The sequence below is a fragment of the Miscanthus floridulus genome, chromosome 8 (genome assembly GCF_019320115.1).
Source record: "Miscanthus floridulus cultivar M001 chromosome 8, ASM1932011v1, whole genome shotgun sequence".
Lineage (NCBI taxonomy): Eukaryota > Viridiplantae > Streptophyta > Magnoliopsida > Poales > Poaceae > Miscanthus > Miscanthus floridulus.
The window spans coordinates 52,042,138-52,062,890 of NC_089587.1; the positions used below are offsets into that span (position 1 = coordinate 52,042,138).

At 44.9% G+C, this 20,753-nt stretch overlaps 1 long non-coding RNA gene across 1 annotated transcript in view; it reads left to right on the plus strand.

Moving 5' to 3' along the window:
- Positions 1–20,753, plus strand: part of LOC136472020 (uncharacterized) — a 65,252-nt gene that overhangs the window by 36,311 nt on the left and 8,188 nt on the right. The window lies entirely within an intron of this gene.

Below are 20,753 nucleotides of genomic sequence, written 5' to 3' on the forward strand. Positions count from 1 at the left end.
CGGACCCACGACCTCAGGCTCTGCTCGTCTTCGTCCCCTAACCACTCTGCCCGTAAGACACTTGTGTCCATTTGGGATATTTGTCATCCCTCTTTTATGTTCATCTGGTTTTGAAATGAGTATTTGGGACCCTAAACGAATTCAAATGAAAAAGTTGTCAACAAAAAAAATTATAACTTTTGAGACCTACAACTTTGGTTTTGATCATTTCTCCATCCGAGGCAGTTTGAAGAATTTGAATTTCAAATATGAGAACATTCAAACGTAGTTTTCCTTGGATAAATGATTTTAAATGAAAACATTGTCTACTACAAAGTTGCATTACTTTTTGGGATCTACAACTTTTGTTTTGACCGTTTCTCCATCTGAGATCGTTCTCTACCACTACACACTCGCTTGTGACTATAGAGAATATGGATTCCTTTGGTATCAACTCTATACAATCTTGTGAATCAAATATTTCGGCATCAAAATGCGACTTTAAATAAAAAGGTTGTGATCTACCAAGTTGCATAACTTTTCGAGATCTACAACTTTTGTTTTGGTTGTTTCTCCATCTGACATCCTTGCCTAGCACAGCACACTCACTTGTAACTATACAATATGGATATATTCCTTTGGTATTAGCTCTACACAATCACTGATCACGCATCACACATGAGCACATATCAACCATGTGTTCGCAATTTTACAACCAGGCATTGCCAATTGGTAACAGGCACTGGTGGTGGTTCTTTGTCCCTGGACCTGAATTTTTGTATCAACACAATTAATTGCGGTGGGGGCAGGGGCGCAGTCCCGGTGTTTTTTTTTCCTTTTTTTATATATCTTGATTTAGACATCACAGCAGCAAAACACCAACATCAACACTGCCGGTTACTCGCTACTGGATCGAAATCTGGTGGTGATTGCTGATTTCGACCCAGCAGTGACTGCTGGTTATATGGGGTATAGTGAGCAGCCAAATGCTTGGTCGATCCAAAAAGGGTCACTATGAGATGCAGTAGGACATTGATGAAGTGCAGATATCATATGAAAGTCAGGGATTAGGTGAAAAAGCTATTCGCCAAGGTTCTCAACAAAGGTGATGTGTTTGTATTCCCCCAAGGGCTCATACACTTCCAATTCAACCCGATCCATGACAAGCCAGCTGTCGCAATAGCTGCACTGAGCAGCCAGAACCCTGGGGCTATTACTATTGCCAAAGCAGTCTTTGGATCAAAACCACTGATCTCAGATGATGTCTTGGCCAAGGCTTTCCAGGTGCAAAAGGGAACAATTGATTGGCTCCAAGCACAATTCTGGGAGAACAACCACTATTAAGTAAATTGATACTCACTTCGTTGTACAAAGATAGGTTTATATGCATTTTGCATACTCCTGTGTGTATTTAGTTACGACGACATGCTACGGTCGAGATATAATACAATAAATGGGAAGTATTTGTAACCAATCACTGTTTTTGTGTCTCTGTTGCAAGCTATACCACCATGTTCTTTTTCGAATATTTGAACTGAATTACGTGAGGATCCTACAAAATTTATTGAATATTGTTTTTATATGATATGCTGTTACATAAACAATATTTCTGGACGGTATTTTGGAGACAAATATTGCAGGGAGACATCCAAATTACTAAGCTAAACTGAACTATCAACTGGTAGATCAGCTAAGATTAAATTAATCGACCCAGTAGGCCTAGGAGTCACACGACTGGTGTGTTCCACTAGATGCATATAATAACGGAAGTCAAATATCATAGGTGGTCACATCCAATTTGATCCAACAATGTAAAGACTAGTTAAGTTCACTTTACAAAAGTTCACACACACACCAAATGTCTAACAGTCGAAACACGGTAGTTTAAGGCACTATGCCAAAACAGCACAAATGAGACACCTTAACCGATGAAATGAAATTAAAACAAACGTAAGATTAGTGATGCAGGTAAATGGAACATGTCACAAATTAGTTGTCTGTCATGGCCAAGCTGATAAGCATAATTAATATAGAGAGTAATTTTCTTTATTACAACTGATGACCGACGAATTCTGAAGAGATGCAAGGGCTATAGGACAGGGATGACCAAGGCAAAGGTTCCAGAGGGGTTATGCGGTGGCACCATAGTAGGAGATGACTAGGGGTGCAGGGGCTAGAGGGAAGGTGTAGAGGTCCCCACCGCTATTGCCATGAAGAATGATGTGACTGGTCTGCAGATACTTAACAGAGAAACCAAAGACATCAAATTCAATAGAGCACATGTGGGCGGTAGCACCGGGGTGCATCACCTAGGGAGGCCGTTGCGACTGGTGAAGGCCCAAATGATTCAGCATTGTGATGAGGCTAGCTTGATCCCAAGACGGTGCTCATGGAGAGAACTGTAGTGGCACTATGGCGGTGTTGGCTAGTGACGATGACCCAAGTAGACATAGTGCGGGCCGACGCCATGCCTTGACCCAACAGGACCCATGAAACGCCGCAGAGTCCAAACTATTTAGATCCACTCTGCGCGCTGAGTGAACCACATCTACAACCATCCCACTTACGCTTTCGTCCTCGCTTCGCGTAAAAGGATTAACCCGGGGATGGTGGGATGGATTAACCCACCCAAAACAAACAAAGGTGGGCCTAAACCTGCCACAATATCTCATTAACATGCATATGCCCACTATGGGCCAAGTTCTAAACTGGGTCGGAGGTCACATACACCCCCACCTCTCAAAGGACCCGACATCCTCGTTGGCCCAACACAAACCCACAACCAGGGCAAACAATAACCAGGAATGTTCCCTCTTAGCACACGCAGCCGTGCGTCCAGTGCCGGCACATGTGCCATGCCGTGCACCCCGCAGGGCCTACAAGCACAATGAGCACCATGTCCACGCCCCTGAGCCGCATGCGCCTGTGGCTGCGAAGGTCAGCTTTGATAGCATTTGTAGTGCCCAAGAGTCCAAACGGCTCAAATCCACTCGGCACGCTGAGTGAACCACATCAACCACCATCCCACTTACGCTTTCGTTCTCGCTTCGCGTAAAAGGAATAACCCGGGGTTGGTGGGATTGACTCTAGAAGCCTTATATATTGGTCTAACCCACCCTAAACAACCAAGGTGAGACTAAACCCGCCACAATATCTCATCAACATGCACATGGCCACTGTGGGCCAAATTCTAAACTGGGTCGGATGTCACAGACCAGTTTAGCTACCCGCTGGACGACCCATTTGTTGAAGGCCACCCAAGGATCGGGATGCATTGGGTTCCTGTTGCTCATGGCCCTCGTACTACTAGCCGCCGCCCTAGCGGGGGTTACCCTTATTAAGGCGGTTCTGGTGACCTTTCATATATATATACATATATATGGACATTATTTAAGGAGCATATTGTGTTACAAGTTACATGAAGAATGTGAATTAAACATATATAAATGTCTAATAATAACCTTGTGGGATCATGGTTATGCACGTCGGAGAGGCCCAAAACAATTCATTTTTATAAAATTTAATTTCGTCTTAGTTTACATCACTAAATCCAAATGCACCAGCACCTTATATGTGTATTAGCTAGTGACTGTGTCTAAATATTTACAGAATGGAATCCACTCGGATGTCGGAACCAATAATGGTGATGAAATGCAACAAATTAAGAAAACCCGTCAGACCATAAGCTAGTAAATTAAATATCAAGCAACAAAGTAAAGATTGACAAGGAAAAAAATTGGTCTTTATTTTATATGAGTTCTCTTTTAAATCATGCATGCTAAACCATCCCTATACTTCACGTACGTATTAGTGTAAAGCTACTAAGAAGCAATCAAGTGCTTGATCTAGTAAAGCGTGTACGCACATGCTGGTTTGGTGTGGAACTGACTGATATTTTGCACAAGCAAAAAAAATTTCGGTGACCAAGTAAACATTGGAAACATTAATCTGCTATGACTCTTTCAAGTGGTCACGAATGGCAATATGGAGATTGTTGGATAGTTATAATTATATGAGGTGGAAAAAGTAATTAAAGATATTGTACGATGGTCATGCACTATCGCATTGTTGACTATTTCTATATTTTTTTTGTGACTTGACTCTTTCTATATACGTTTGTTAGCACAAGCATAGGTTGGTCAATGAACCACATTTCTTGTTTACGCAACTATCGCTGTCCACCATCAGCAACGCCCTTATACCTGTGCCTTGTCATCTGCGACAGGGGTAGAAATGGATGTTCAATTATTTTTTCTTCAAATTCATATCCATTGATGAATCCTTCATTTTTGCGGTATACTTCCAAACATTTTAAAATTTGGATGACTATGTGATTAATCACTATAAATCTTCATTTTACGGTTACTTTCAAAAATTCAAAAATTTATTTTTAAAATGATAGTTCGCTTGAACCCAGCCACCCCAAAACACAGAAATGAAAAGAAAGAATACACTTTCTTTAATGCTGTGCTAGAAGCAAAGAGACCATGCACGGCGCTGAAGTTGTTAGTCGTATGGTGCGTGTGAAAATATTAAAAGCAAGGTAGGTTTGAAAAGTTGATAAGATAACTGTATTGTTCCATCAGCAGGTTCAAGCTGCCAGAGACTGTTTCTTCAGTTCTGCTGATAGGTTCAACTTAAGACTTATTCAGCCATTAATACGTACACGTCGCCACAAGCACTAGCTGTGGTAGGCTATCACTGCAATAGATTTGCACATCACTGCCGGCATCATCACTGCCGGATTTGTGAGAACCGGCAGTGATGTACCTTCACTGCCGGTTATGAGCTTGAAAATGAAAAAACGATTGGGGCTGGGCTAAAACCGGCAGTGAAGGACCACATCACTGCCGGTTTGTGGCTTGAACCGGCAGTGTTTTGGCGGGCACTCATCACTGCCGGTTTAAGCCAAGAGCCGACAGTGATTGTGCTCTATCACTGTCGATTCTAGCTAAGAACCGACGGTGATAAGCCTACAACACAAAAAGGCTGCAGCCGTCCTCTCCTTCCTCGTCTCTTCCATCCCGAGAACAGAGGCGCGCGTTTGGACCCTTTCCTCCATTGCTGCGGCTGCTCTTCACCATGAAGCTAGTGCTTGGATTTTGAAGAATGGCTTGATCTTTTTGCTTTAAGGTTAGTAACAAACATCCACTCCTTTGATTTTGTTGCTTAATTAGCTTTATTTTGATGGCTGCATTGCTTGATTCTCATTCTAGTTCTTTCTCCATTCTAGAGAGCACTTTTTCAATTGGACATTTGTGCAAGGCTCAAATTATGGTGAATCCATCATCCAAAAGGTTGGTGTCTATGAACACATTTAAATTCCTAGCTAATTATTCCAGGGTGGTCAAGATCATCATTGTTAGTATGTAATGCTATAATTAGTTCTTAGAAGTAGAGTAGAATAGTTGTTCTTCAATATTGTGCAATGATTGTTTTTTACTACGATTTTTAATTTACAGGGCCGGGGCTACCAATTTCAATTTTTCAATAATTAGTGTACAATAATAATTTCCAAAAATGGTACTTTCGAGCTACAATTGTTGTTCATGAAGCTCGATTTCTTATTAAATCTTTGTAATTACTATCTTAGTATTTTTTGTGCAGAGATGGATCGAGAATGGATGCATCTGTCCCGAACGGATAAGCGGTACATGCATGGCGTCAGCCAGTTTATCACCGATGCCAAAGCCCATGCTGGGAATGGGAACCCTGTCTTCTGCCCATGCAAAGATTGCAAGAATCATAGGAACTTTCATCAAATTGAGTCTATACGATCGCACTTGATTACCAGGGGGGGTCATGCCAAACTATACGATATGGACTATGCATGGCGAGGTTGGTGTGAATGTTCTGCGGGAAAACGATGATGATGTGGACATGTCTGACATAGCCATCCACGATGCTGACGAGGAACCCGGTGTCAACACGGAACCTATGGCCACAATTAATAATGTGTTTAGGAACACGCTAGCTGACGACATCGAGGATAACGATGGCATTTCTCAGCTGCTACGTAATGTAGAGACCGGATGTCTTAGTGAAAGACAGCTGAGAAAGCTAGAGAAAATGAGACAAGATGGCAAAACACCATTGTATAGGAATTGTCCAATGAGCAAATTGGAAGCCGACATCATGCTGTTAGAGTTCAAATCAACAAACAGATTGAGTGATAAAGGCTTTGATCAGTTGTTAGGTATAATAAGGAAAATGCTCCCAGAAAAAACGAGTTTCCAGAAAAGACATACTTGGCCAACTAAATGATCTGCCCCATTGGCCTCAAGGTTGAAAAAATCCACGCGTGTTCCAATGATTGCATATTGTACCATGGAGAAAAATACAAAGACTTGGACAAGTGCCCCAAGTGTGAAGCTCCACGGTACAAGGAAGGGCCGTCAGATGAGGGTACCAAGACCAGAGGAGGTCCTGTAAAGGTCGTTTGGTATTTTCCTATAGCTCCCCAAGTGCATAGGTTGTTTGCATGTGCAAAGTCAGCCAATGGGCATGACTGGAGGACTGTCAATACTATGTTCTATAAGGACATCGGTGGAGAGGTAAGGCACCTTTGGTTTGCTTTGAGCACAGATGGGATGAATCCTTTTGACCAGGTTAGAAGCAATCATAGCACCTGGCCAGTGACGCTCTGTATATACAACCTTCCACCTTGGGTCTGTATGAAGCGGTCGTACATCCAGATGCCACTACTGATCCAAGGGCCAAGATAGCCTGGGAATGACATCGATGTGTTTCTGGAACCAGTGATCGATGAACTAGTGGAGATGTTTGAAAATGGTGTGTCGGATGTTTGGGACAAGTACAAAAAGGAACATGTCACGATCAAGGGAGTACTTATCGCTACAATCACCAACCTGCCAGGTCGAGGTTCGTTGTCCGGAGAGAAGACAAAAGGCTATACTGGATGTGTCGAGTGCTTGGACGACACCGATGCGATAAATCTGCCAAATAACTCAAAGATAGTTTATATGGGACACCGTAGGTTCCTACCTAAGGATCACCCTTACCGCAGGAATATAAAAGATTTCAACGGTACTATTGAGAAACGCTTAGCTCCAAAATATCGGGACGGGCCTGTGATACTTCGAGAACTTAACAAACTAGAGGTTGTCCTTGGGAAGGGGACAATGCAGTAGCAGCGCCTGATGGGAGCGTTTGGAATAAAAAATCAGTTTTCTAGAAACTACCTTACTGGCCATTTCTGAGTGTACGCCACTGTCTTGATCCTATGCACATCACTAAAAACATGTGCACTAACACTCTTAACACCTTGATGGACACCGAGGGACATCGAAGGATTCACTAGCCACACGCCTGGACATGCAACACTTGGGAATCAGGAAGGAGCTGCATCCCGTGGAGCTAGAGAATGGCCAGTTTGAACTTCTGGTTGTGTCATGGACATTGAAGAAGGAACAAAAGCATGCACTTATTTCTTTCTTCAATGAACTCAAAGTCCCAATGGGCTACTGTGCGAACCCAAAGAGGCTAGTGAACATGAGAGAACTCAAGTTCAATTATGGCCCTATGAAGGCCCATGACTGTCATGTCATTATGACTTAGCTGCTCCCTATTGCCTTGCATGGTATCCTCGCCCCAAAGGTCCGCGCCCTAATCATAAAGCTTTGCTCGTTCTTCAACACGATCTCAAAAAAGATCATTGATGTGTCCACGCTAGAGCAGCTACAGCGGGACATAGCCGAAACTCTCGTTAGGCTTGAGATGCATTTCCCGCCAACTTACTTTGATATCTCATTGCATCTGCTCATTCATCTTGTTGACCAAATTAGAGCCCTTGGCCCAATGTACCTGCATCAGATGTTTCCTTTCGAAAGATTGATGAAAGTTTTTAGGAGGTATGTTAGGAACAGATTTAGGCTAGAAGGGGCGATGGTTGAAGGATGGTCAACGGAGGAGGCCATTGAGTTCTGCACATATTATCTAGACATCAAAAGGGTCGGAGTTCCAGAATCTCATCACGAGGGAAGACTACGTGGCAAAGGAACGATCGGAGAGAAATCTGTTACAGTAGATGACCTTATTTCTTTCAGACAGGCACATTTCGCTATTCTCCAGCAAGCTGAGGGTGTGATGCCATACATTGACGAGCACAGGCAATCGCTGCAAACTCTGTATCCGAGCAAGTCACAGGCTTGGCTGGATAAAAAACATAAGGAGGAATTTGTCAGCTGGTTGCGACGTCGCTTGCTTGGAATAAAGTTGGGTAATCAACTGGATGCCTTAGCCAAGGGACCTTCGAGTACATATCTTAAGTACCAAGGGTATGAGATCAATGGATTCACATTTTACACAAAAAAGCAAGATGGAAAGAGCACATACCAAAATTGTGGTGTTCGTTTTGATGCTCACGATGAAAACGACAACGTGCAGGCGACATACTATGGTTTCATAGAGGAGATATGGGAGCTAGCCTACGGTCCGTTGAAGGCAGCTCTTTTTCGCTGCCAGTGGGTGCGGCTCGAGGAAATCAACACTGACAGCAAAGGGTTCACTACCATTGATCTCACTAAGACCGCATACAGAGACGACCCCTTCGTCCTTACAAGAGATGTTATGCAATTCTTCTATGCAAGGGACAACAAGACAAAAAGAAGGCTAAAAGTAGTCCTAGAAGGGAAAAGAAAGATTATCGGTGTCGATGGAGTGACGGACGAAGAAGACTACAAGGGCTATCAGGAAATGCCTCCATTCGGGGCGAACGTATCCCTACCTATCCTTCAAGAGGGTGACGAACCTGCTTACGTACGAATTGATCACAATGAGGCCCTCATTGTTGATGCACCTAAAGATAGTTAGATATTGTTAACTATGTAATCATTATGCAGACGTTGTATCAATAATTCGTACTGAATATTTAATTTATATTTTATGCGCATCTCTACAATTTAATTATTGACTATGTAATCAAATATTAAGATGATGTTCACAAACACTATTATTTGATAATTATAGACCATTAATTAATTATCATAGAATTAAATAATCAAGACACAAATTTTTGTGTTATTTTAAAATATAAACTAACTGTATTATTTCTATTAATAAATAAATAAAGAAAAGCAACCTAAGCGAACTCCCTATCCTAGCTCAGTAGTTAAGGCCGCGCACTCTGTACTGTGAGACCCGCGCTCGAATCTCAGGCGGGCCAAACTTTTTTTGATTTTGCATTTATTATTTAGTAGTGCATTATGATGGGATCAAAGAAAAAAATAAAACCATTCTAACCGAACTCCCTATCCTAACTCAGCGGTTAAGGCCGCGCACTCACGACCCCATGACCCACGCTCGAATCTCAGGCGGGCCAAACTTTTTTATATTTTTTACAAAAAGGCTGTGATGGCAGGCTCCAAACTGACAATGTTTTTATTTTATTTTTTTACTAAAAGATGGGTGTAGGGCCCTTCACTGCCGGTTTTGGTTTTAAAACCGGCAGTGATAGCTTCTATCATAGTCGGTTGCTCAAATCGACACAGAAGGCCCAATTTACTGTCAGTTTTTAAACTAAAACCGACAGTGATGTGTAGATGCTCCTCACATGCCAACAGTGCTCCCATGACCACAACAGTTGGAACACTGCTCCCACCTACCCCGACAACTTTAGTTCAGAAATAAAAATGTACCACGACTGCTAGCCCCTATAAAATGGCACTCGGACAGGAGCTAGCCTCTCCATGCATGTTGGTTTCAGCCAGGCCTTATTAGCCATGATATAATATTTTCCTCTCACAACAAACCACAGATATCGTTATGCATCGTAGTCCACCAAAATGGCACACACATGAGGTACTAGAAGAATGCTACTAAAGATAGAGCAACGCCAAAGATTGGAGATGCCACGAGGTTCACAGAGCCATCCACTATGGTGCACTCTAAACTGTATGTCCAGAGAGACCTGGTGTGCTCTGGGCAATTTCCTGCCCTGGAGCGGCATTGGTTCATCGGTGCGGTGCTGAGCTGAATCCGATGTGCTTTGGTCTGTACTGAGAAAAAGGCCATGTACTGCAGAGGCATGGATTCATCGATGCCACCTTATCATCTCTAACCGGTATAGCTCGTAGACCACCTCGGTGCTGTTGTTTGACCCTAGTTGGTGCTAGAAGAATGCTACTAAGGTGATTAAATTATAATATATTGATACACATTGATGGTAACATTAACCTGTACGCAAATAGGTCTTTGTTATCGTATATGGAATTTTAGTGTAAGGTCTTTGTTATCGTATATGTAACTTATTTCTAATTTTTTTGTAATTTTTTGATGTATTTCATTACTATCCAAAAAAATATATCATTATTGTTAAAACTTTCCCACTATAGTATCTAAATAAATATATCCTTTACATATGTTGCACCTTCACTGTCGGTTCTATTTAGAAACCGGCAGTGATAGTCACCTTCACTATCGGTTCTATTTAAAAACTGGCAGTGATGTCCATGCCCCCTATATAAAACAAACTGTTGGCCACATACATCGATCCCACCCACCCACGAACTCTCTCAGTCTCATTTTTCACGTTTCACTCTCACTTCTCAAGACATCCACTCTCTCTCTAAGTAATTTGGTCATGGCTCCTGCATTTTTTAATGGTATTAATATGTTGTCTTCTCCAATATTCTATCTATATTCATTTGATCTATATTTATATTCATGTTTCTTTGCATTCTACATTTATATATATTCTTATTCCTTGCATTCGATCTATATTTAATTATGTTGCCACATTTTACTTGAAGAATTTTTTTGTGCATATATTTTATGTTCATATTTTTTTTTTGCATTTTATATCGATCAGGTGGTATGAGCAACGGACCTACCCCACCACAAGAACCAGGTTTTCACCCTGGCGAAAAGCCATTCGCTCCTAATGTGGCCATTCCATGGTTCCCTGTTCCAGCTATTGTATGAAATATTTTCCAACATCTTTTATTTTTTTTATGCTAACAAATAAGTGTAATTAGTTTAATATCATTGTTGCATGCATATATGTCGCAGACTATATCCCCAATAGATTGACTGCGAACAACACTTAGCTGGTTCTTTATCTCGAACATCGTCGAGAACACGGCATCTAATGCAAGTGGTTGGCTATGGACGTGTGAATTTAGTTTTTTCATCCCTGTGAGGGGTTCAAATCATCGGAACCGTATCCATGGGATGGGAATACAGAGCCCGGACGTGATAAACGCCCAATTAAGTGCCGTGCGCATCTGTTTAGAGGCTCTTCGATGTATTTGCTATGATGTGCCTGATTTCTCGCACTTCAAGGCAATTGCTTTGAATGCTAGTGATATCCCCGTCCCGCAAGCAAGCGAATGGTTTGCAAGCTACAACTATGCGGACGTGGTAAAATGGTTTGCAAGCTATGACGACCGTACTTAGGCTACATATACATGTTGTCGGATAAGGCGTTATTTCCCAACGATTATTTCAGTTATATAACCCAAGGTGTTTCTTTATTTTATCCTATCGATTTAACCATTATTCGAAATAGGGCATCATTATCTATCTAGTAATCAACTATTCTGGAGCTACAAAATTTACGGTGGGTACCTAATATTGCTAGGAGCCTACTGTACAAATTTTAGATTCAACCCTATTACCAATTTACCATAACAATTCCTACAAGTTTATATTTTCATAATATTAAGCATTCTAAATCAATTAGAGCAACCCTAGAACCATCTTAAAACTAGGTGAACAAATTATACTAATAAGTAGATCCTGATTTTATAAACCTAATAAAATTAGTTTCATAATTTTTGGATCACTACACAATTTTATATTGATTTTATAGTTTTGCCTTATAAGCGAATTTAGAAATTGCTTAAGAAAAATAAAGAGGCCAGTAACCACCTACTCGGCCCAGCGGCCGAAGACAGTGGTCCGCGTACACGCGGCCCAGGCATGGTGGTCGTCCTAGTAGCGGTTTGGCCCACGGCGCGCGTGCTGGCGCGAGCGGCCCAGCGGCGCGGCGGCCTAGGCGGGCAGGAAATGACCGGCCCAACGTGCAGTGAGCACAGCCCAACGCGAGGCAGGGCGCGAGCGGCCCAAGGTAGGCGCGTGGCCCAGCGCACACCGCGTGGCCCAAGCGCTAGCAACGCCCAGCCGGGTGGCCACAGGGCGGCCCAGCACAGGCAGTTGGCACGGCACAAATGCGAAATGGCCCTTGTACTACCTCGAAACAAAACGCAGTCCAGTAGGTACTATTCATTCAAGTCGTGTATTTCACAAATAAAACCCTGTATAATTATTTTTCTTGGCTTTCTCACCCTTCCTCATCTTTTCTTCTCACAAAAACAAAGCACCAGGGGAGGGCATGGTGGCCGGCGGCTGCTGTGGTCCGGCAGAAGGGCACCCAGAGCAGCGGACCACGGCGTGGCCGCACGGGAGGCACGGACACTGGAGCAGAGCACTGGCATGGCCACGGGGCACGCGTGCACGTTCACACACGTGACGGTGGTGGCGGCGCGGAGCTCGTGCTCGGAGGTGGTGCGGCGTGAACGCCGGCGACGCGCTACGGCTACGGTCCAGCTCGGGACACGGCGGGGGCACTACGGCTCTGGTGGCGGGAGCACGAGGCGGCAACAGCATCGGCGGAACCGGAACGATCGAGCCGCGCAGCGGACGGATCGTGTCTGGCCGAGCGCCACGGCATGGGCACAGCAAGGCTCGCGCACTCGCGCACGGTGGCCGAGCAGCGGGAGTGAGAACTTCCGACGGCGTGAGGTGCTTCGGTGGCTGCGGCATGGAACGGCACGGCCACCCGGCCCAGGCGGGTGCTGCGGCACATGGGCGCGGCAGCAGCGGACCTAGGGCATGCGCGGGCGGCGTGCCACTATGGCACGACATCGGCACGGCGTGGCCATGGTGGAGACGCGGCGTGGACCGAGGACATGCACGTGTGGGAAAGCCGAGCGATGGGGCGGCTGCGGTGAGATGCGCGGATACAACCGGTCCAAAGCGGGGAAGGAAAAATGACGGCACTCGCGCACGGTGTGGCGTTCCAGGTGTAGGACTGCGCTCCAGGTGCGGCGTGGAGCTACGGCGCCAGCAGGGCGGCTCCGTGCAGCAGGCGGCCTGCTCGAAAGAGCAGCGCGCGTGGTGGAGGCAGGGCAATGGTGGCGCGGCCCTGGCTGGTTGCTCGGATGGGTGGCTCCAAAACCTAGAGGAGGAAGCAGGGAGGGAGGTAGCACCATGGAGAGAGTGAGAGGCCAGTCTGGTTCAGCTTGGCAGATGCAGAAGATACAAGGCAGACAAAGCCAACACCGAGACAGGCAGCAAAGGCAACACAACAAGGCTTGACGAGACAACAGAGGCAGGTAAAAAGTAGTACATCACAGTAGCAGCAGCAATGCATAGCGCTGGGGGAAACCGACGACGGCGGACGCAGCCAAAGTTGGTGCTCGGCTCAGAAAAGAAATCAGAGACAGAGGCAGATAGGTGCACGAGGGCAGGGCACGTCGGTTGGCGCAGACAGCTCCATAAAGGTGCTCCTATGTGCGGTCAACTGCAACAGCTACGCTGGTAGCAACGTGACGACATCAAGAACAGGCGAGAATGAGACCACGCAAGGCAGGCAAAGAGACAAGGCAAGAGCCATTGAAAAGCAGGCGCGCGAGATAGAGCGGGGAGAAGAGAAAGGACCTGGCGCACTGCCGCTCACAAAAAAAATAGCGTATGCGATAGCTCATACTAGTACCAAGCCATAGAACAAAATATTTAAAGCGTTATGTGTTTATTTTACGCAAAACCAATCACCACAAACCGCGCTTTAAAATATACCGTCCAAATTTTCACCGATGACGCGAAAAGCTGGTTTTTAAATTTTAACAGCTGGAAAAATCGTTTCGGTAATTTTTCTTAGGCTAGAATCACGGTGTTAAACGAGATCATAACACCAGGGTGTTACAACCAACCCCCCTTAAAAAGAATCTCATCCCAAGATTCTAAGCAAGAACCAGAAGAGGGGAAACGCGATTACATTTCGTAGATCAGGGATTACACGAAAGATTATATGACTTCGAATACTAAACCACATGGGAATCTAGGGATACATGGTTAAGAGCAACTTGGTACAACCGAGACTTACTCCAGAAGTCAAGATAGATGAGGACAATGGAAAAAACAACAAGAAGATGATTATCCAAAACACGGCGTAGCACCAACAGATCTAGAAACAGTCGACTGAGAAGTAAAACATCATGAACCCTAAGATTGACTACCCAAAATGGGAACTTGAACTTCTTCGACAAACCAGATCCTTTCTTCTCCTTAGATTACACCATCACCTCAGACTAACGAACCTAGCTTCATAATGGCGACTGGATCTCATAGCTATGCTCGGACTGAAGTGGATGGGGAGGAAGAAGAACAAGGACCAAGGGTATTTTATAGAGGCGAACGGAGGTGGGGTGCAACACACCGAAAGCGGATGCGGCGGGGATGGGATACACAGACGTTTCATGCTGTGGGGATAAACATGGCCCTAGTGCGCTCCCTGCACAAGCGAGCGGATGGGAAATAAAGGAGAGGAGAGGGGTCCGCTTGGCGAGATAGGTGTGCGGGCGGTCGTGTCCACAAAAAGAAGAAAGAAAGGAAGGGGAAATGGGGGGGTCCGGTACGAGGGACGAGGCATGAGAGTCGAGAGCCGACCGGATGTTGGGAGAAGGAAAAGCGCACAGTGCACAAGGACGGCAAGTGCGGCATGATGCTGCGGCCACGCGAAAATGGGGAGCTAAGGGCCCGATACAGACAACGTTCGTAGGGCACGCAGCGAAATGACCCAACATGCGTAGCGTGGTCAACTAAACACAGGGCTTGGGACATGACGTCCACTCAGGCTTTTACGACTACCCACGGCTAACCTTCCTTACTACTCTTATTTTTTTTCCTTGTCAACATCCGTCTTTCATGTAGACTAAGACCATGTCTTACTTTCTTCCTCCAAAACCACCTCCTCGTGTTGACTTTCAGAGAACGCTTCTACACCGACCCGTTGTGGATTTCCTGTTTAAACACCTGAACATTTCTAAGGAAATTATTTGTAACAAAGCGGTATGGCGGTGTAACTTGGTAAAGATACTTGGTCAACAACCTCGATATCAGCGCGTGGCGAGCAGCGTCACCATGTGGCAGCTGTTCCACAGGGAGGCCTCGGTTTCGTCATGGCACCATAAGCTTTTAACCAGGCAACTATCACCAACTTACTTGCCATGAAGGCAGTGGGGTCATAGACCATAGAATAAGGGGAGTATTGCAAGGGAAAATTCAAGCAACAAGGGTTCCCTTCACAACAAGGGACAAGGAATTCAAATTCAACGGCGGATTTATTTTAAAGAGATTCAAGTGTTCTACTGGGACATCCACAATTAGTCGATACAGTGTCCAATATTATCCAATCATGACTAATCTGCTAGCATCTGAATGTCAACTTCTCTTGTAACCCACTTAATATCACCCTGGAAAACTTTAAGCGCGCCTAACGAACTGAGGGTAGATGAACGCAATAAACACAGCAAAATAAACAAAATGCATATTCTGAACGGTCTTATATGGGTACAACGTACAGGCATTCAGGCTCCGATTCACGACACAACATTCTCCTATGGTCGAACGAGCTCAACAACTACAGACGACAACAACGGCAAGAGTACAATACCGGGGGACAGTAACGAAAAACACTACTACTACGGGTACAGCATCCCAAATCAACTAATCTACATCCTCTCGTGGCAATGGCTGAGTTAAAGGAATCAAGGGCTCAACTTCTGACACTTCCGAGGGTGGAGGTGCTGGCGGTGCTTCAACACCAGTTCTTCTTCTTTCTGGCGAGTGGATAGGGATCCCTTCCAAGATTGGGGCATCCTGCCTTTCAGCAGCCAACGTCCTCTGCTCGGCCCTGGTGACAAGATAGGCCACCCGTGGCTGATGGACATGCCAATCTCCAGCCTCCTTCAGGGCTTCCGACATGGCAGTCTCCCGGCTCTCAGCAGCTACAGCACTAGCATGCGCTTCGGTGAGCTGCACCTGGAGCATCCGGTTGAAGATCTCGACTTCCTTGGCTCGATGGAGGCAGCTCCTCAGTTCTAAGGCTTGCCAGTCATACTGCTCATCTAGAGCGAGCGGGTACGTGGTCAAGTGCACCATGGTGGGACTGTCCTCTTGCGCATCCCACCCTTGCAAAGCCTCCATGCGAGCCCTCCATGCCCACCGATTCTTGTCCAAAGGAGGAAAGAACCGCATGGGGGTACGAGCAATGGGCTCCTCATAGATCTGGCAGAGGTACCGCAAGGCTTTGTGGGCCACAACCTGGTAGGTGTCGATGAAGCGAAACCCGGTTGCGGTCACACTCTAGGCTTCAGTGAGGTTAGGGAACTCTTCACTCTTCCCGATGTAGATGGTAACCTCAAACCGCTCGGTGCCATGCTCCTCATACTCACGGCCCTCATACTCGGGACGATCTTTGACTCCGAGCTTTTGCACGGTGGCATGCAGGATTTTGGGGAAACCCTCAACATTTAGGCAATAGTACTAACCCAGGCTCCTGCCATCTCTGGCGGTGGTTGCAAGGAAGGCTGAGTGAAAAGCTGGCTCAAAAGAAAAGCTAAGCGAGCTAAAGTGCGCCGAGTGGTGGTACCAATGGCTAAGCCAAGCTCTACTTATAAAGGCAGAACATTCAGTGGTCCTGGCGCGGTTCACCAGGGTTCCCGCACGGGATCACTACGATGAATCGACCAAATTCCACGCGTTCGAGGTGAGCGACGTGCGATGCTATTACTGACTAGTACGACTGCGGGGCAAATGTTCGACAAGAGCGCAGAAAAGGGGGTACAGGGAGACGTGGGTCACAACCGGCGCGAACCACGGGCAAACGTGAAACACGAAGCCATAGTGCAGACCTAACTCGGGAATAGGAACAAGTCCGTCGTGTACAATACGACACATATGACACCTATGGATGGCGTATCTACAAGCAATACGAGCGCTACAATGCACCAATGGGATATGCATGAATGCACGTCCTATACGTCCTTCCACTGTTGCCAGCATATAGGGCAACCGTTCTTAGATTTTTGGCACATCGTTCTTTCCCTGTAACTAGTCGATACTATCAGACTAAGCTCGAGTCAGTGTACCTGCAGAAAACTTGATTTAGCCTACCTAAGTCAGCAGAGTGCCATCTACCCTAGATACATAACCATAGTAATAGGGCTACTTATATAACTTCGCATACAAACGTCCTAACTTTTTGAAAGGAATTTGTTGTCAAATTTTAGTTTAGAAAAGGTTTTCGAAGCCTTATTTCCTCATTTGCGCTCTAATACCACCTATGGCAGAACCGCCTAATCTAATGCCTCCCAGGAGTGCTTGTTTTTCATTAGACACTAAGCACCCAAAGGAGAACACTAAATTCCTCGGTTCCGTCGGGCACACCCCGTGGCAGAACCTGAAAACCCATCGGGCACTCGGTTCCGTCACGACATCTCAACAAGTTTCAAGGTTTTCGGACTTCGTTTGCTTTTTATAGAATTTAAAAACACTTCGCACGCAAGTTCGCGGTCATGTTTCATGAACAAGATATCCGAAATTTTGGGCCCGTTGCTGGATATGACCTCACACTACACTTAGGAACATGACTATCATTTTTTGAATCATTAAATTCCATTATTCGTACCACATGCAGTTCAAAATTATATTTTTTGAAAAAAAATCAAGTAAATGAAATAAAGTAACTAAATATAGAAAAAAGCCATAAAAAATCCCCAAATTCTAACTAGGAGTTCCCGGTGCTTTAAAAAGGCTGCACAAAAAATTTGGAGGCCAAAAACAAAAAAAACTTTGTCGAGTGCCGTGGCATGGCACTCGGCAAAGGGGGTCTTTATCGAGTGCCACGAATAAGGCACTCGGCACAGAGGGTTTTGAATTTTTAAAATTTTTTTTGTCTTTGTCGAGTGCATTCACAGGGCACTCGGCAAAGACGTTTAAAAAAATTAAATCTTTGCCGAGTGGGGCACTCGACCTAGTATTTTTCAAAAAAAAATAAAAAAAATCTTTGCCGAGTGTCGTGCCAGGGGCACTCGGCAAAGTATTTTTCAAAAAAAAATTTGCCGAGTGTCAGATCTGGGACACTCAGCAAAGAAATTTTAAAAAATTTAAATCTTTGCCGTGTGCCAGACTGGGACACTCGGCAAAGAATTTTTTTTAAAAAAAAACTTTGCCGAGTGCCGAACAGCAGACACTCGGCAAAGAAGGACATGGCCAAACACCGTTATGTGGGTCATCCTATGCCGAGTGCCGCGCTTTTGCCGAGAGTCTGGCACTCGGCAAAGAAGTCCTTTGCCGAGTGCATTTTTTGTCGTGTGCCCGGCACTCAGCAAAGAACTCTTTGCCGAGTGCAATTCTTTGCCGAGTGCAGCACTTGGCAAAGAAGGTCTATGCCGAGTGCCCAATTTTTGACACTCAACAAAGAATTTTGCACTCGGCAAAGTCTCTGTTTCCAATAGTGACATCACTGCCGGTTAAAAAACCCACTTCACTGTCGGATTTTGAACCGACAGTGGCATACCGATAGTGATGGAAGGTTGACATCACTGTCGGTCCTTAAAAACCGACACTGATCTATAGGAAACAGTGTCGGTTCCTGGCTCTACCCGGCAGTGTCCAGTTGAACAACACTGCCGGTTTGTAGTGCCAACCGACAGTGACGGTTGCTTTTAGAGTGTCGGTTCTTGGCTCAAGCCAGCAGTGTTGAGCAAGCCTACACTGTCGGTTCATAGATCAAACCGGCAGTGTTGTAGTAAATATCAGTGTCGGTTCATGGATCAAACCGGCAGTGTTGTCGTAACCATCAGTGTCGGTTCATGGTTCAAGCAGGTAGTGTTGAGCAAGCCAACACTACCGGTTTGTTGCTGACCGGCGGCGCCCGTTCATATTTTATTGTTTTATAATTTATTTTAATTTATATTTTTTCGTGGAATCGGGTTTCGCTTTATATACGCTACGTAGACGATAGGTCCATCAATATTAAACATTACAAATGTCACGGTTACAGTTCAAATGTTCTTATCAAGATCTTGATAACTCAAAACAAAAAAGAAATATTCTCGGATTTCACAGATTGTGCAATGCTTCTCGGACTTCTTATAATAATCTGGCGAGCCGCTCTAGGCCATACTGGTCCTTGTACTTCACGGATTGTGCAATGGAAAATATTCCATCTTTTTTCAATACCTCGGCTAAGATGAATTTTGCCAGCTTCGATTGTAGTGCGACGATCACCATGTCTAGCAGCCTTTCGTGCTTATATTTCTTGCGCTGTCGTTCAAAAAAGATGATATCCAAAGAAGAACAGTAAATCATTTTGTTGAATTACTAACATACATAAATGAAATGTGGATTATACACACCAACTTATCGGCTTCTTTCAATTTCCCGCCGATGTAGCGAAGCATTGCACACATTACATAAAACCCGCATTCATTGTTTCCCGCCGGCTGTGATAGGTACTTCCCCTCCATTTCGACAACCTTGAATGGGACCAGCGTCCAATTCCAACAATGTAAAGACTAGTTAAATTCACTTTACAAATGCAACACAAAAGTTCACACACATGAAAAGTCTAACCGTCCAAACTCGGCAGTTCAAGGCACTATGCCAAAACAGCACAAAGGAGACACCTTAATCAGTGAAACGAAATTAAACCAAGTCGCTAATATAAGATTAATGACGCAAGTAAACGAAACATGTCACAATTTAGTTGTCAGTCATGGCCAAGCTGATAAGCATAATTAATATAGAGAGCAGTTTTCTTTATTACAACTGATGACCGACAAATTTCGAGGAGATGCAAGGGCTATAGGACAGGGATGACCAAGGCGAAGGCTCCAAAGGGGGCATGCGGCCAGTGGCAACATGGTAGGAGATGACTAGGGGTGCAGCGGCTAGAGGGAAGCTGTAGACATCCCCGCCACTATATGCCGTGAAGAATCATGTCATTGGTCTGCAGATCATTAACAGAGAAGCCAAAGACATCAAATTCAATTGAGCACATGTGGGAGGTTGTTCCAGCTGGTGAAGGCCCAAATGATTCAGCGTTGTGATGAGGCTAGCTTGATCCCAAGACGGTGCTCATGGAGAGAACTGTAGTGGCACTATGGTGGTGTTGGCCAGCGACGACGACCTGAGTAGACCTAGTGCGCGGGCTGACGCCGTGCCTAGACCCAACATGGTCCAGTTACCTACCTGCTGGACGACCCCAGCCTCCCCAGTCACCAGAATCATTCGCAGCACTAGCATTTTGTTCCCAACTTGAGTTCATTGTTGTGCCATTTTCCCATGAGCTGCCTTTCTGAATATTTTGCTCTCCAACTTAAGTATTATACAACACCTCAGAATAAGAAGAGTAAGAATTCTAAGAAACCCCAAACCACTGCCCTGGTAAGTGAAGTTTGATTCTTGCCTTGGCCCTTTCATTGTAGCTGCTGTTTGCATATACATTTTAATTGTGCAAGCAAGCAAATATATCCGACTTGTAATGCTAATCATGTTTTCCAATCGGCATTGCACATGCTCTAGAAATTTATAAGGTGAAATATATATTCTACTGCTCGGCTTCAGTCTCAAGCAAGTCTTTACTGCCTTACTGGTGCATCTCACTGCCTTACTGGAAGTACAGTACAAAAACAGATGCTACATTTGTTTATATTTACCTGCATCTCACTGTTCTACATAGATTGAAG